This window comes from Pelodiscus sinensis, chromosome 27 (assembly GCF_052426305.1).
Source record: "Pelodiscus sinensis isolate ZL-2025 chromosome 27, ASM5242630v1, whole genome shotgun sequence".
Classification (NCBI taxonomy): domain Eukaryota; kingdom Metazoa; phylum Chordata; order Testudines; family Trionychidae; genus Pelodiscus; species Pelodiscus sinensis.
In genome coordinates, this window is record NC_143078.1 from 7,394,450 (window position 1) to 7,412,938 (window position 18,489).

Consider the following 18,489-nt stretch of genomic DNA (forward strand, 5'->3'; position numbering starts at 1 on the left):
CCCCTCCGCTCCCCCACCAGAATATAGCTGAAGCCTGGCCTGACATGAGTTAATAATCCACACAGGCAGCCAATTCTAACTGTCCATAAAATCTATGTTGAGTTGTAGTAACATAAAAGCTTAACCCCTCTCACTGGTTTGACCCTCTTACAATTTGTCTGTTGATAGAATAGTCTTGAGTTCTGAATTTTCAAAAACTTTAGTTTATATGCAAAGAGTTTAGGGTAGTGTTTCTCAGCCAGACGTACGTATACCCTTAGGGGTACGCGAGAGAAGTCTCGGGGGTACGTCAACACAACTGAAATTTGGAGAACTCAATTTTTGTGTTAAGTTTTACAGCGCTTTATTATTTTAGTACTTTTTACACCCAAAATTGTAATCATCTGCCTGGCTACAATTAAGTTGTTTAAACAAATGTGTTGCAATGGTAGAAAATGAAAACTGGAGGTACTTATAATTTTTTTTAAAAAAAAGGTTGAGAAACACTAGTTTAGGGTTCAGATTAGCTAAAAACTTTTCTTTAGCTATTAATCATAGAAGCAAGAGGTGTACTGCTGAAGACTTTCCTCCTCCGTGTGGGGTAGTTACTCCATGTTTCATTTTTCTCACCTCTTAAAAAGACTGGGTTAACCATGAGAAGATAATGTGCTAGGGACTTACTGGGCCTAGCTGAGTTTCCAGCACTATCATCTGTGCAGTGACAGTTAAGTTCCCTGACAATACTCCAAATTATGGGCAGCTGAATCCATGTCCAGATGAGACGTGTGCTTACAAAAGGTGATTATAAGAATTATGTATATTGTCGAGTGGAGGTGTGGAGACAACTGATCTGACAGTGCCTGTTCCAGCGATGGAGTGCACATTCAGACACCGGCAACGTCCAGGCTCCTCGCTCGGGGGTTTCCTGAGATGTTCCCCTGCTTCAGCCTGGGGTTGTGCCCCCTGTCTTCCCTGGATAATAAAGAAGTGCCTTGCAAAATGTCAGTGACCCTGGGCGAAATGTTCTCAGCTACTGGGGCTGGACCATGAGTTTATGGAGCTGAGTGAGAGATGAGTATCCTTTTCTTTTTCTAGATCTTCCAAACAAGCTCCTGAGTGAGGTGGATCAGGATTAGTAGAGCAAGCAATGGTAATCAGAGTCAGAGCTGGTGTTAGAACCCCAGAGTTCCTGGCTCTTAGAAAGGGGCGTGGGGAGGACAGGGACAAGACGCAGCACGCGAATAGAGAGAGAGAGTACATTGGATGGAGTTAAGTTCTGGTGTCATGGGCAGGCACCAGGTGCAGCATAGAGCCTCCCAAGTTGACCTCTATTTGCCATATATTCCGATTTCCTTCATTCACGGGGCAGCGTTCTTATCCTGACCCTCCTATCATTTCGGTTCAGTAAACTTTCCCCAAGGATCAGTTTCAGCAAAAACATCGGAGTCCGGTGCCACTTTAAAGACTAACCGATTTATAAGAGTATTCGAGTATAAGCTTTTGTGACCTTCCTAAAGAGAAAAAGAAAGGGAGAGTCCTTGCCACGGGGAGTGGGTCTTCCATCACAAGAGGTAATTTCACCATTCGGACGCTCTTCCCTTCTCACCATTGTTGGAGATGAGCCACATCGTTTCCGATTTGGTGAGCAGTGCACTCTCATCTCTGTATCTTTTTTCTCTGTCTCTTTCTCTTCAATATCTGAGGAAGTGAGTTATAGCTCAGAAAAGCTTATGCCCCTAATACCCTCATAAATGTGTTAGTTTTTAAAGGGCCCCCTGCCTCCTTGTTGATTGCTGTGTGCAGGGGGAAGGGATAGTTTTCTCCATCCCAGCTGTGAGACCGAGGAACCCAAACAACCATCCATGTCATGAGTCAAGGATTGGACCTAACAGCTGCCTCCAGGCAGTGCTTTGTGAATGAACATAGCTGGGACTCCTTCCTCCTGGGATCACTTCCTTCTCACATGGTACTTTATTTTTTCAGAATAAACACCACCAGGAACTATTTGCACAGTGTTCTGTAAATAGGGACTATTGTGTTTACCTGAAGCAAATTTCTTATCAGGCCATCAGATGCTTTTATAAGAGGAGAGGGGAGGGAATTAAAAAAAAATAGCACGATTCCAGATCAGCTGGTTTGACTACTAATTTCTGCAGAGAAATGACCGAGGTGGTTTCTACAAATATTTCTTAGCTGAGTCAATGTTCCAAGTTTCCTGCTTCATCTCGTCATTGTTGACTCTGGGCTCGGTTGTTGACTTCTTTGCTGCTCCTGCCATCCCTGCAGCTGGGTTGCTGAAGGAAATCCCTATGGAAATTCTCCTTGCAATCCTGGGTCTGATAATCTCCATGTCAAATTGCTTATACACAACATAGTACTTTATCCTACAGGCCCATAGGTTGTGTTTACCTGCTTGATCTTAATGGAGGCTGTGAAATAAATCATGCCAGTTCAGACTGGGGATGGGGCAATGCTTAGATTGGCAAACTGAGAGTTGTTCATGTTTTGGGGAATGAGTTTAAAGGGGCACACATGTGCACAAGTCTGTATGTAGGGATGTGGTAGGCTGGAGGTGTATGTGGATATCTGTGTGTTGCTGCCATGGTAGCAGCTTTTGGAATCTTGCAGGTCAGTTTCCCATTGGAAAGATTAAGGCAGAAAAGCAAACTCTGTTTTTTCAAAAGCTTTTCCATAAAAAATTGCCACCTAGATAACGGCCTATCTCCAAGGACTGAATAACATCCATGAGTGAATAAACAGAACTAATAAAAGGCTTCTCTGTGTCGTACGGGAATGTGTACTTGTGGCAGCGAGCTTGTGCTACGCTAATGGACACTAGGAAATTGCTAGAGCACACCAACAAGATCTACACAAGCTAGTTGATACACATTCGACTTCTCAACCCCCTGTTAAACATTACTGCATTGTGTAAACAGGACCGAAGATCACGTGTAACTCTGGCCCCAGTGCTTTCTAGCATGACAGTATTAGGTACACATGGCTACAGATGCATGTAGGTGCGTGGAGGTCTGCATACTCGTGAACATACAGGGATCTGTTTACACCTGTGTAGGGACAGTCTCTGCATGTTCAAATGCACGTTTCTGGGGTAGGCCAGGCTTACTGCCGTGTGGCACTGAGAACTAGCACAAGTAAGGAAAAAGCAAAGCTGTTCATTCAATCCGGCAATGACTGTGCATTGTTAAAGGCCTCTTCCCAAGCAATTAACACAGCACTAAGCAGAAATCATGCTTAAACCTCCCCAAAGCAGAGAGCTGTGTTGCAAGCTTCTTGGCTCTGCTTTCAATGCAGCTGTATTGTAAGAGAGCAGGGCTCCAGCCTGGTTTCTCGGACCAGTGGTGCTAGCAGAGGGGTTCCATTGTAGGGGGGGGGGGCGTCCTTTTGTGGTGCTTTTCATTCAAAGCAAATGTCATCCTCCGCCTGCAGGCCGCCCCCCTCCCCTTTTGTGTGGTCTCTTCCTGCTGCGCTTCGTCTCCTGCCATCGCCACTGCCGCGAGCCGTAAAGAAGCTGCGGGGTGCAGACCGTGGCACAGCTCTGCAGTCATCCAGCTCCGGTATACGGCGCCTGCTGCGCACAGCTGCGGTGGGAGAGCATTGTCTGCTCAGGAAGGCAGGGCCAGCCAATACAAGCTCTGCTGTGGGATTGGCCAGTAGCCCAGACCGGGGCAAAGCAGCTGGAGGTCCCTGCTGTCCCACAGAGCCTTGTGTTCCTCCTCGCTGCCCCTCTACAGCAGGGCTTAGGCGACTGGTGCCTGTGGAGGGAGGGGGGTGCATGGAGAGCCACCTACAGCCACAGGGAGGGAGCACCCCATTTAGGAGTTAGAATTGTGGTGGGGACACAGAGGAGTGGTGCTGCCAGCCACTGGGGCCTGCCCTGTTACACATGGGTGGCGGGTACAAGAGGCTGCCAGGCGTGGCCCTGCTCACAGTCCATCCCCTGCTTCTGTGGGACTCCTGGGCTGCCCTGAGGCTGGGGCCACGTCACACCTGCCACCCTCCCTCCCCATGCTTCGGGGCGGGGGAGGCTCCTGTGAGGAGCTGGAGACTTCCCCTGTGGTGGGGGGTGGCTTGTAGGGGGAGAGCTTGGCTCCTGAAGAAGTTAGGGCCTCCGGTGGAAGAGGTGGGGCTGCTTCTTCCAGCCTCCGTCGCCACTGCCCGTGCAGGTAGACGTCTGGCATCTCTTCCCGCTCCTGCCAGAGTGAGCGGGTGCCATCTGACCCTGACAGTCGGCCGGTGATGCCCGCAACAGGTCTAGTGCTATGGGTTGTCCCAGCGACGTTGACCATGATGCTAAGGGGTATGTTCTTAAGCGGGTTCGCTCTGTGTTCCCGAGTCTTGGCCACGTGATCTTTCCTGGCGTTGGTTTAATTGAGTCTCCCTGAAATTAACAGTTGCTGCAGCAGCATGTCCTCGTTCTCTCCTTTCGTGTCCCCCACCCCGCTTGAATTCAGCTTCTAAACGGTGTTTGATGAAAATGCAGCTAGCTAGAAATAAAACATGGCCCATGCACATCCTGGAAGGCTCTTGGGGCAGGGAGGGAAAACCTGCTTCTGGGTTCTGAGGGTGGGGAATGTGTGCACAGGACTGAACTGCAAATAAAAGGGCAAGTTTGGAAAGTGAGAGTCTGCTGCAATCTATGCCGCACAGAGACACAGGGCTGGGCACCTCTCCCCGTCTGCGTTTTGCCTCCACCCGTGTCTTTTATCAGATACTTACACTGCAAGCTCTTTGGACCAGAGACTGCCTTTGGACTCTGTGCTTGTACAGCGCCTTGCACCGTAGGGGTCCTGGGCCAGGACTGGTGTTGGCAGGAGCTGCAGTAATACAAAGAGCAAGAGGTTCTGCAAATGCTTTAATACTCCTGCGGCTTTGCCCTTTCCCTTTGAGAAGCGGATTGAACTTGTTCACATTAAGTCACTCTCGTTCCAGAATAAGAGCTTCCACACAGACAGGTGACGGTGCAGCTGGATTGCATGGCCGACGGGTATCAGAGGCAGGGGAAGGCAATGCCATCGCAAACTGCCTGGCCCCCAGCCCTCCCCCATTCAGTGCGGCTCCCCCAGTCTCTTGGTGTTGCCAGGACTTCAGCCCTGCCAAGGCTGGGGCCATGCGCTGCCAGTCCTGCAAGTCTGGGGCCGGATGTTGCATGTGGGGCTGGGCAGGTGGCTGCCCATACTCCCCGTGTTCAGGGGTGAGGGCTGGGGAAGGCCGGGACCATGGGCTGCCTGTGCTCCACAGTGGGCCCCAAGTGCTCAGGGGTGGGGAGCAGGAAGGCTGTGGGGCCACTGGTACTCGGAGGGGGTTGGGCTGCCCCGCTCAAAGGGGAGGCCGCAGAAAGCACAAGGCTACCCTTGCTTGGTGGGGGGGGGGATTGCCCCTATAGTGGGGGGGCTTAGCTCCCATGTCGGCCATGGGCAGCGGGGCAGGGTCTTGGGCAGTAGGGTTGGGGTTAGGGGGGGTTGCCTCCCCCAGCCCTAGGTTCACCTACTGCCCATGCTTCATTAGCACCCTGACAGTGCAGAAGTAAAATAACCTAGTGGGAGCAGGAGCATGGGGCCACTGTGGCCCGGAGCTGGTGCCAGGAGGGCAGCGAGGGATGGAGCACACTTCCTTTGGCCTGCAGCCCCCAGCGGCGTGGCACATCACTCCGGTCGGGTCCACAGAACGGAAGAGGCATAAACACGGAGAGGGAGGAGGACACGCCATCACAAGGAGCCTCGGCCTCCCAAACTGTCTGTCCAGCAGGCCCTGGGCATTTCACATTACTCTGCTTACAGGGCAGTCCTGGCCGTTCTATAGCAGGTCTCATTTCCCACACCGAGATGAAATTTCTGCCAGGGCCCTCTTGGACCAAGCCTCCACCCAGGGTGGGAGAGGAATTTGAGGCTCCCTGCCCCGTGCCCGTGCATGGGGGGGCCTCTATCAAGGCTGAGAAGTGGTAATGGAGAGAGGTGATCTATTCTCAAGAGAGGGAAGGGAGGGAAGTGGGTGTGATGCGGGGTGGTGGTGGTGGATACCCGTGGGTTCTGGGTTAGAGTGGGGCAAAGTGACCAGACTGAGATAATGCTTGTCATCACTGCCATCTCTGAAAGTCAAGGAGGTGTGAAGGGTTAACCCGCAGGCGCGCTCCAGCTGCAGGAAGCCAGGTGTCAGCCATCCATCAGAGTGCGTGTAAGGAGCAGGGACAGGCCACCTGGCAAAGGGCCTGCGGTAAGGTTCAGAGAAGCAACCCAAAAATTCCACAGAGGTTCAGCCTGCGCCGTGTGGGTCTGCAGAGGCTGCGAAACACCAGATTCCTGGTGCTCCCGACTTCGTGCACACGGTTCCTCTCTCGCTTACACCTGTTTCATACTGGTGTCAAGCCATTGCCTTCAGTGGGGTTACTTCCCACTTATGCGGGTGTGACTAAGAGGTGATGGAAAATCAGGGTTCCCAACAACAATGCACAGGTATGGGAAGAAAATATTAGCAGGAAGAAAAATATTTGACAGTCATTGACAATCTACAACCTATCCTGGAAAACGACCCCTCACTCTCACAGGCCTTGGGAGACAGGCCAATCCTCACCTACAGATAAGTCTTCAACCTGAAGTAAATCCTTTCCAGCAGCCACACATCACAACTCAAACACTCACCCAGGAACCCACCCCTGCAACAAATCCCATTGCCAACTCTGTCCACGCACCTATACAAGCAACACCATCACAGGACCTCACCACATAAGCCACCACATCAGAGGCTCATACAGCTGCACATCCTCTCATGTGATCTATGCCATCAAGTGCCAGCAATGCCCCTCTGCCATGGATACTGGCCCAACCGGACAGTCTCTGTGACAAAGGATAAATGGACACAAATCAAACATGAGAAATAACAACACACAAATACCTGTAGGGAACATTTTAACCTGCCTGGTCATTCAGTCATGGATTTAAAAGTAGCCATTCTTCTACAAAGGAATTTCACTAATTACAGAGAGTCTGCAGAACTGGGATTCATCTACAGATTTGACACTGCTGCTCTGGGCCTGAGCAAAGACATTAACTCGTCATTGCATTACAAAGCCAATTTCCCCTGCCATTAACATCTGCATTTTCACATCACAAGCTATGTATGGGACACACCCAGCTCATTTAATTAGCCACATTAACACAGGTCCTACAATTGACAGGTGCTTATGCTATTATATATATATCACTTGGATTCTGTTATTTTCACTCCAGTTCATCTGATGAAGTGGGTTTTGCCCGAGAAAGCTCGTGATCCTATATATTTGGTTAGTCTCTAAGGTGCCACAGGACCACTTGTTATTAACAGGAGGGTCATTGCTTTCCTTTAAAATGTTTGTTTTGTGTTTTACACAGCACTTCGGGGAGGGTATGTCCCTCATGCATCTGTCATCATGATGTCTCCAGCAGGGATTCCTGGTTTGTTGCAGCCGCTGGGCAGGGCATGGGGCAAAGGGCAGAGCGGCTGGGGTACGGTAGCCCCCATTCAAACTTCCAGCTGCTCCCCTGCAGGGAGAGAAGGAAACCCACCAGGCTGCTTGGAGGACGTTGAGGGTAGAAGGGAATAGAGGGGAAGAATGCAGGTTGGAGAGCAGCTGAGTGTTTGTCTCACACCAGGGGGGATACACCTGAATTTCAAACACTGCTTAGCAAAAATGTGGGGGGGAAAGCTTTATGGGAAACTTTTTGCATCCCCTGCTACAGCCACAATGACACTGGGCTTCAAACACTGGGAACCGTTCCAGGATCAATAAGGAACTTAACCTGGGGAGTGAGTTTATTTGCTTGGCTGGCCAAGCCCTGGCAATTCAATAAGGGTTTCACCTCAGTGGCTGAGGTTGCAAAAGGGCTCTGGGAAGATCTTGAGGAGCAGGGCCTCGAAGGAAGCGAGTGAGATGCCAGAGGGATAATCAGCTGCTGCAGCCTTCGTGGTCACTGCTCAGGGCTGTATTTCCAAGTGATCAGCGCCCACAACCAGGGCCGGGTTTCTCCGAAGCGGACAGCTCCCTCTGGGAGGCTGGTGGAGAATTTCCAAAAGGGCTCTGGGCTGGCATGAATATGTTCTGTCGAAAGTGCTTTTGGACAGACCCTTGGGATTTCAGCTAACCCCACTGGTTGTTCAAGCCTTCGGCAGAAAATTCCAACTCTGCACCAAAACCCCGCTCCCCCCCCCAGACAACCGGTAACCTTTCTGTTGAATTGTTTTGCTTTTTTCATGAGTAGCTGACATTTCCCAGGGCAAGAACCACGCTGCACTTGCCAACCCACCATACTCAGGTGCAGAGTGCCCCCAGGTGTGGGCGCTGAGCCCTTTGGAAAATCCCCATTCCCTGCCCCAAATGCAACACGCATCCCTGCCTCCTGCAGCAGCAGCTCCCCCTCCATGGCTCCCTTCATGCTCATCTGGCAGGTCCTATCTGATATTATCCTTGGCCTCGCTCCTCCTGTGGCTTCACCTCCATTACTTGCTGCCTCCTTTGCCTAGACCCACCGTCCCTATTTTCCTCCCTGAGGAGTCTCCACAGGCCTATTTCAGATCCCATCTCTTCACACCTTCCCCTTGCTCATTAAACTTCCCTTGCCTGAGCTATTCCATTTCGCCTTGCCTAGGCACAATGCCTGCACCGTTGAGCGATGTCGGCATAAGCCTCTTGTGTGGCCATTCTGAGTGCCCCGTGTGGATTGAGGTGCTGATCCTCTGGTGCATAGGTTCCCAAACTGGGCGGGCATGCCTTGCTGGAGGGGCGTGAAGAAATTCCAGGGGGGCACGAGGCAACCCAGCCCTCCCCTGTTAACCCTCCCAGAAAGAGCCCAGTCTGTCCTGTACAAAAAATGCAGAAAATACTATGTGAAATTACTTCAAAATGGCCACCTTAAAAGGGCAATGCCTGCTCTGCTATTTTATTTATTTATTTCTTTTTGCTCAACTAGTTTAGCTGCTATTTTTGTTTTTTGGCCCCAGTCAACTCCTTGTTCTTTTTTTGCTCTAGTTTTGCTGCTATTTTTGGTGGGGGAGGGGCATGAGGGTTTCTCAAAAATCAAAAAGGGGGCATGATGCCGAAAAATTTGGGAACCACTGCTCTAGTGTGACCCTTTACGAGCATAGCCCCATTGATCTAAATTCACTCACTTTCAGTTTAGCTCCACCCCACCGCTTCGCTCCTGCCTCGATGAGCATCTTGTGAGATCATGTGAAGGATAGGATGAAGATCTGGCCTTCTCAGCTTATGGGAGCAGGAAGACCTGGGGGTGGAGTGTGCGTATGTAAAGCACTGTGCGTATCTATAGCTCGGCATGAGTAATCGCAAGAACTCACATGCAGTGGCTTGAGAACCTCGACCATCTGATGCAGCAGTGAGAGATGCATCCCCCAGACTCCAATACTGCCAATCCTAAATAATACTCAGCTGAGGAAGTGGGTTTTACCCACAAAAGCTCATGAGTCTATAATGTATTTCTGTTAGTCTCGAAGGTGCTACAGGATTACTTGTTTTTAAAGTTACAGACTAACCCTCTGAGACCTAATAATATGTAGGTAATGGAAGAAAGGGGAAATTGATAGCAATGCATGTAAATCTGAAATCAGGAACCGTGGGGAATGGGGAATGGAGAAGGCACGAAGAATATAATACTGGCAGACTGTGAGAAGCAGGGCCTCTGAAAAAGATTTGGGAGTCGTGAGAGGCTCTCCGTGTGAAGTTGTGGCCAGAAGAGTTTAATACTCTTTGTACCGGAAAGCAGCAATGGAGGAATCTCAAGTAGGAGCAGAGAGGTTACGTTACCTCTCTACTTGATGCTGGTGCAACTGTTGTGTCCAGTGTTGGTGCTGAGGAAGGAGGGCGATACATTGGAGAAGTTTCAGAGAAGAGCCCCAGGGACGATTCAAAGATCAGAACCCGTGTCTCCTAGGGAGAGACGCAAGAAGCGCCGTCTGTTTGGCCTAACAAAGAAGAGGAATTATTTGGGGGAAGGTCTATGGCTTTGGGTCACACAAGGAGATCCGATTAGAGGATCACAAAGGTCCCTTCTGCCTTAGAATCTATAGGGAAATCATCCGATTTCCAATAAGAGTGGCCATACTGGATCAGAGAGCAAAGGTGCATCTAGCCCAGGGTTCTGTCTGCTGACAGTGGCCAATGCCAGATGCCCCAGGGGGACTGAACAGACCAAGGAATCATCAAGCGATCCATCCCTATTGTCTATTCCCAGCTTCTGACAAGCTAGGGACACCATCCCTGCCCATCCTGCCTAACAGCCACTGATGGACCTAACCTCCATGAATTTATCCAGCTCTTCTGTGAACCCTGTTAGAAATAAATGTAGGTTCTTTTCACTCGCCTTCTGGTCTCTTTTCAAGCTCTGCAGCCAAGACTGTGTGTGTTTGTTTTTTTAATGAAAGCTGAGTCTCACCTGATCGCATGACTCCTAGAACTAGCCCCTTGGTAGAAAGACCCAAATAGCACAAGACTCCTGGTGAAATCCCCAGAGTTGGCCGCTCTTTCTACCCGGCCGAGTGCGCTACTCTCTCTGTGTGGGGCTGGGGAGGCAGCCCAGAGAGGAAGCTGTTCCATTAGTCTGGGCCCCGGAATAAGCCTGCCGTGGGTGGCCACTGTAATTTGCTGTGACACATGAGAAAAGGAAATAGTAACATGTTTTTTCAAACCTTCAGGCCCAGACACTGTGTAGCCTGGCAACAATCCAGCTGCAGTTAACGTCCCTCTGACCTCATGCCTCTCCCTGGCAGCAAACACTGGGAGTGGAGGAAAATGTCATGTCTTTGGAGTTTCTCCCTTCACCCCTGTTCCGCCGCCTCAGCGTGCTTGCAGCATCTCAAAGCATGCAAGCTGGAACGGACCTTCCAGTCCCCTCCCCTGCTTCCCAGAGCGGCGAGTGGCTTTGTTCTGCGGGTTCCTGGGCTAACCTGGGGGCATCCGCCGCTTGGGGTGCGTCGACGCTGCACCCGTCGCTCGAAATAAACGATGCAATTTGAGCAACGCACGTTGCGTCGCTTACCTCAAGTGTATTTCGAAAGAGCGCTGATCCTCATGGCATGAGGTTTGCAGGGGCGTCAGAATAGCACGCCCGGGATTTCGAAAGCTACTTCGAAATAACGGGCTTGTGTAAAAGACGCGGAATAGCTATACCGGAAGTATTCCGAAATAGTGCCGCAGTGTAGATGTGCCCTTGAGCACTTTTGAAAAGCCCACTCACAGTCTCCTTCCCTATGAGAAGAGCTGGGTGAACCTCTCTTGTGCTTGCAAAGTGCTGCAGAAGGCATGCACTTGCAGGACTGTCATGTGCACAAATTATTTTCCAAGCCCCCTGAAACCTTCCCCCGCTGGAGTGGAGGGGGGGCAAAGCTCATTAGATCACAGCACTGTCTGGCTGTCACGCTGAGACAGGACACAAGGATTATTTCCTGAGGCAGGCTCCTCCCTGCCTCTAGGTTAGCGAGGGCCCTCAGCAGCAGCAGGGGATGCTTCAGCCTCCTGCCCCCGCCCCTCACAGTGGACAGAAACAGAAAAGCCCAATTCGTCCTCTTCAGTTTTGCTGGCAACTTTCCTTGGGATGCCCTGAGAAAATCCTCCAAGCCTGCCTCCGCTCCCCTCACGCTAGAGAACGAACATGATGTGGCTTGGGGAAGCAGCACTGGACGCTGGACGAGGATTCAGGAGATGTCTTCCCAGTTCTGCCCCCCACCTGCTGCGTGTCTTTGGACAAGTCTCTTCCCCTTTTCCCTGCACTCTGGGGGTTGTCTGCTTCGACTGCAAACTCTCCAGAGTGGGGACAGGCTCTCATTGCATCTGAATGTGCAGCTCGCAGCACAGCGAGTCCCTGCTCTCTGGTGTCTACTGGAATCCAAATAATAAAAGGCTCTGAAGTCCCTATCCAGGCACTGAAATCAGTTGTTTGATCTTCAAACCTGCTGAGCACCCAACATCTATTATCTGATTTGGCAGCTACAGCTGGGGAAACCCAACCACGGATCCAGCTGCCGACGTATGGCGTTCGCAGCCGTGTTTTAGCCCCCAGCTCTGAAAAATCCAGGCCCCTGGTTTCTTCTCCTAAGAGAGAAAAATGCATGAGAGAAAAATACATTTCCTGTTTAGGGAGAATGAGAAGATAAGCCCTACCATGCAGCTGTCTGCTCTGGCCACCCTCTGTGCAAACAGCCAGCATAGCTCTCTGCTCCTTTTGTTAGCTCTGCTGCCTCCCCCCCCCACCTTTAAAGACGCATTAGGCACAATTATACACACTCCATCTCCCAGAAGCATCGCTCTGAGCTGGCATTAGAATCCTGGGAAGCCAGGGAGCACACAGAAGGAGAAAAGCTTCCCTCACACACAGGTGTCCGGCAAAAATTCCTACCTTAATTCCTGAGGACACAGCAGTGAGCACTAAATAAATAGGATGCCTCTTGGCATTCGTAGCCCACTTTCCCTTCCGAGGACCTCCAAGGGCATTATAAAGAACTGAGCCGCCTAGCACCATAGGCAAGGTGTGCAGAGGGGAGCTTATTTTCTCTCTTTACAGAGAGGCACAGAAGATTAGGGGAGTTGACTATGGTTATGCTGCAGGTCAGTAGCAAGTCTGCAATAGACGGGGTCGGCTTTTATGCTGCACCTTTACAGCTGCCCAGCTCAGGAAGGAGATGGGCTTTGCCCCATCCAGATTCTGAAGTTTAAGGCAATTTCCTTGTTCCTGCCAGTAGGTTATGCATGGAATGACTGAGTCAGAGCAAGACTGGTGCCAGCAGACCCTCCGCTAGAGGCTGCGATAGATGGGCGTTCTCTCCCAGAGGAGACTTCCCCCAGAGGCCTTTCCAGCCCATCATGTCTCCTAGCTGCTATTACCCTCCTGGTACCCTGCCACGCTCCTTACACCCAGAACCGAATTGCCCAAGTTGGGGCAGGCTCAGATCTCTCTTCCCTTGCCCCAGACTGTGTTTGCCACATGGGCTGGTGACACCCGGCCCCTGTCAAGATTCTGGCAGATAATAGAGGCACCGCACGTCCCCCGGAACATGAGATTTGGATAAGATGTGGGCAAATCGGCAATGTGATCTAATCAGGCACAAGCCTCTGAAAGCGGCAGTTAGTGGCAGTTAGCCCAGCACTTCCCCCTCCTCCCAAGAGGTGCAACGGGTGTTTCACTGGGACTAGGGCTGTACTGAAAGCTGGACCAGAGTGCTCAGTGCCACTGTAAAATACAGGAAATGTGAGGTTCTTTGCCTCCAAGTGACCGGCTCAAATACAGCCCCACGACTGGGCATTGCTACTGTGCAATGGATCAAAGGCTGCCCTGTGATGAGTTTGGCAGGTCTTGGCCCAGCCTCTGTGGACAAGCATCAATACCCCTCTAATGCTGGGAGGCAGCGTGGACGAAGGTTTCACTGCCACTGCCCATCCTGTGGCTAAGGAGAATTCAGGCTCCCAGGGCTGCCAGTCCAGCCCCTTTCACCTGCACGTTAAAAAAACCAGTCTCCCTGGAGACAATCACATGGACATTCCTGCTGTATTGTGCTCACAGCTGCACCTGAGCAGCAGCCATACAAGCAATGCAGGTGAGGTGGATCTAGCCTGCTGGTCCATTCACAGCTATTCCTTTCCCCGGCAGACCCGCCCCACCCAGGTGTCAGTCTGACTTCTGAATATTATTTATTACTTACCCAGCGCTGAGGGTTTTGCTGGCAGCTACAAAGGACAGTCCCTGCCTGAAAAAGCTTATCACTGAAAATGTTAAATAAGATGCAGTGAATGATAGCAATTGGCGGGGGAAGGAAGGGGTAAAACTGGAGGACAAGGGTTACAAAAACAAGATCATGTGGCTATTTATGTGAGCAGGTCTTGTTTCAAACAGATACATCCTCTGGCCTTGGTTCTGCAAAGCATTTTAGCACAGAATCCACTCCCTTGCTTCACTTGGAGACAGTGCGATCTAGGTACAAGTTAAATACAAGTTGAATCTCTCTAGTCCAGCACTCTGGTCTGGCCACATCTGTGGTCCAGCATGAGTGCAGTTCGCTTGGTGTCCACTTATCAGGGGCGTGACCAAGTTTCCTGCAGTCCTCTAAAGTTTGTTTACAGCCACCAGTGCTGGCTCTCAGTGTTTTGTGCTGTTATTTAGCTCTAATTTACCCCTAAATGTCCTCTAGCAGCCCAGGAAGCAGTGGAAGTGTTGGTCATGCGGCTAGACAATATTGACCTGTGGTCCTGCAAATTCTCTAGTCTGGCACTGGTCAGGTCCTGAAGGTGCTGGATTAGAGAGGTTCAACCTGTATGTGCTTACGTGTTTTGTTGAAGGCAGAGCCCGTCTTAGGGATGGGTGAACCGGGCGGTTGCCCAGACCACCATTTTTAAGGGGCTGCCGACAGAGCCGGTCTTAGGGTCGATCTCTCAAATCCTCCTCCGAGGTTTCCCCAGTTACTCCCTGCCCACCCCGCTTTTTTTTTTTGCTCGACAAATTTTTGTCGGGTATTTTTTTTTAAACCATCTGGCTTGCAGCCACCTTGTACAGAAAGATGAAATGTACAATGTAAATGCTAGCAATGGTTATTAATAAAGATACTTGTCTCATGCATGGTTGTGTTTCATCTGTCAACCACCAAATGCTCTACAAAAGGGAGTAAATTTCATTAGCCTCTTTTTACTGGGGGGTGAATGAAAAGAGAAGAGTTAAGGCTCACACAGGTCAAAAGTGACAACTCATTAGGAGCACCTTGGTTTGTGAGCGCTCCCGGGGGAGTCAGTCCATGGTGGTGGGGTCTCCCCACTGATTCCGCCGCTGAGAATCTCAGTGTTCATATCAAACTTCTAATTGTTAGAGCTGGGAAGAAACCCTTGAAAATACGATCTGCATGGAACTGATGCAGGGCTGTCTCTCTGAGCCTGGATGCTTGGAGAGGTGTGACCTATCCCAGGCACTTCCATGGTAGTCATGTGAATGTCAACATCATGAACCATTATTTTATTGTTGTGGCAGCATGCAAGAAAGGAGAGACGCTCTCGGTGACCTTCCATTTTGGCACCATGACTGGGTGGCCTTTGGGAGATTCCGTCATGGTTTTTTTTCTGCTCCGGTGAAAACAGAGCCAAGTCCAAGGTGCCTAGAAGAGCTCATGGGAATATTCAAATGCCGCTGCATGTTGGACAAGCCCTGTGAGCACCTATGACCATAACTTACAAATATTAGAGGGGTAACCGTGTTAGTCTGTTGCTGCAAAAACAAGGTGGCATCTCGGGGCACCTTAAACAGATTTATTGGGGCATAAGTTTTTGTGGGCAAAGACCCATTTCTGCATATGTGCCCAGTCCACTGTTGAACATCTGCACTGTCTTTACTGTGCATTACGCCTCATTTTGATGATTCAGTGGGCAGCGCTGATTTTCCTGGTGGTGCTTGGAGAAGAATCGCTACTTTTCCCTCTGCCCCCATTCCATCCTTGCCCATCACGCCAGTTGAAATCAACAGAATGCGGCAGATGTTTGGCACCTGAAAAATTCCATACTGACAAATCCTAAAGTGGGCTCCTCAAAAACGAAGCCCCCACAATTACGAGCCACCTTTGAAAATCTGGCTGCTTGTACTCGCCCAAAGACACCAAGAGAGACGCAGAAAGAACTGAGACTAGAATCCAGGAGTTCTAACTACCACCCTACTGCTGTAACCACTAGCTCTCCGCAGCACTAAGCAGTATACACTGGAGGCATGCTGTGCTGGGAGTCAGGCATATGTTCCAGCTGACAGTACACCATGCAGGTTATGCTGAAATAACACACTTACCTAATTACCCTTCTCTAATTATAAATAAGCAAGGTTTCCCCAACTAAGAAACAAACACAGCTCGGCCCACGCAGATTTACTAGCATAAACAGCATGCGATTCTTTTAAAATGAGCTTCCAGCCGAATCTGGACGGGCAGGAGGTTTTGCAGGAAACAGCAGCAGTGTTTCCACCCATCAGCCGTCCCATTGAGCCGTGCCAATGAGTCAGTTCCCATCGGTTCAAGTGACAACCCGTGCAGGTGTTTCTCTGCTTTTCCCAGGCAGTGCGAGGGTTGCCTTCAGCAAACTGTTCAGGCAGGAACAGCTGCTCAAAGGGAAAACAAGACTGTTCATACGCAACTGATCCAAACTAGAAAGCGGAGACCCAAGCAGAGACTCAGTAATAGTCAGCTAAGGGACGCTGTAATAAGCACCCTTGTCTCTACAACTTATAGAGCCGAGAGAATATATTGCAAAACAGTGGGCCTGATCCTGAGTTGATGTAGCTCAACTGACCTTATGCCAGTTTGACATCAGCTGAAGCATTGGTCCTAGCGACTGTTTGCAAACACGCGTTTGAATTAAGAGCAGCTGTTCATGTCGGCCACATTCCTGCCTCTTTTTCATCCTCTGTTCATGGCCATTCACACAAACAGATATTTGTTCAGACAGATGTTTGGGGAATGGCTGTTCTTCATACGGGCGCCCGTCTTCACATGTGGATGAGGGGCTTCGTGGATGAACAAGAGAATTCATTATTCCTTAAATCATTCCATTCAGGCATCCAGTCAAAGAGCAAAAAATATGTATACTGTGTGACAAGCAACACATCACATGCCATGAATAGGGGATAGGTCACAAACTGTCCGTAGTGTGACATGTGTTTGCATTCAATTGAAACAAGTACACATTATGAACTGATCAGAGGGGAAGGAAGGTAGCTGCAAAACCATGGAGGAGTCCTATGGATAATTCACAATCAGGATCAAAAGAATTTTTGAGCTAAATTATTCCAAATGACTAATGACACACATTGGTTTGTTATGGTAGGGTTGCTGATGGCCTGGGCTGTTGTTATATAGTTTGTTCAAGGGCTGTGTGGCTCTTATTTGTTATAGCAGGACTTCTCATAGGTATTGCAACTGCATGCCTTGGATTGTTATTGTAGTGTTGCACAGGGGCATGGTGAGCTGTTTGTTATTGTGGGTTTGCTCAGTGGGCAAGATATTTCATCTCTGTTTAAATGAAGTCTAGTGCCTAGAAGCCAGCTTTACAGACCCTAGTGGCCCATTTGATGAAGTGACTAAGTGCCCATTATATAGGGCACTAATGTTCCTGGGTCTGCTATGTATGGTGCTTAGGTTCTGGCACAGTTAGCCAGTGTACCACGTGCCTGACATGATCCAGCAACAGCACAGGTGGGGTAGGTCTCAGGAGCCTTCTGGGCTGACTGAATCTAGTGCTGAGGATCCCACACATGCAGCTCTGGTGATCTGTTTGCTTGAAGAGAGGTGGTTGTAGCCCAGTGTCGCTGGCACTGGAGCCAACTCTGCTGAAGGTTGAATTTGTACCCAAGACAAGTGATTTAGGAGTCTGGGACCCACCTAAGCTACATCATTTGATGGCAAAGATCCAACACATTTGCTTGGCTAAACCACTTGTTCAGGGGTCACCAATGCCCAGGTCGTCAGGAGAGCCCATGGCGGCAATTCCTTCCCCCGGAGTTTCTCCTGACACAATTAGGTTAGGGTCCTGAGTAGAACTTCCTTATCTCCTGAGCCCTTCGGCTAGGTTATCTGTTGTACTACTGTTGAGTTATGTCTATACTCTCTTGCTGAGAAATATGTTATTCCTGAAAATAATCAGCATACCGGCATTGCGCAAAAGGGTTCTTCTTGTGCAAGAAGGGGCAGTGTAGACAGCTCCTTCTGGTGCAAGAGCCTCTTCTGCCAAAATGGCGGCTCACTAGGTATGCAAATGAGGCTTGGTTATATTCCACCTTAGCCTCATTTGCATATTTCTCGTGCAAGAAGCCACAAGTGTAGACATAGCCCAATTGAAGTACTGCTGCACTCCCTGGTGTGATACTGAGGGGTGGCTGGAGGGTTGCGTCTCCTGGTGTTACTGGGGGATGGCTGGGGGGCTGTGCCCCTTGGTGTGTTACTGAGGGGTGGCCCGGGGCTGCATCCCCTGGTGTGTTACTGGGAGGTGGCTGGGGGGCTGTGCCCCCTGGTGTGTTACTAGTGGGTGACCCGGGGCTGTGCCCCCTGGTGTGTTACTGAGGGGTGGCTGGGGGGCTACACCTCCTGCTGTGTTACTGGGGGGTGGCTGGGGGGGCTACACCTCCTGCTGTGTTACTGAGGGGTGGCTGGGGGGGCTGTGCCTCCTGCTGTGTTACTGGGGGGTGGCTGGGGGGGCTACACCTCCTGCTGTGTTACTGGGGGGTGGCTGGGGGGCTACACCTCCTGGTGTTACTGGAGGGTGGCTGGGGGGGCTGCGCCCCCTGGTGTGTTACTGGGGGGTGGCTGGGGGGGCTGCGCCCCCTGGTGTGTTACTGGGGGGTGGCTGGGGGGCTACACCTCCTGGTGTTACTGGAGGGTGGCTGGGGGGGCTGCGCCCCCTGGTGTGTTACTGGGGGGTGGCTGGGGGGGCTGCGCCCCCTGGTGTGTTACTGGGGGGTGGCTGGGGGGCTACACCTCCTGGTGTTACTGGAGGGT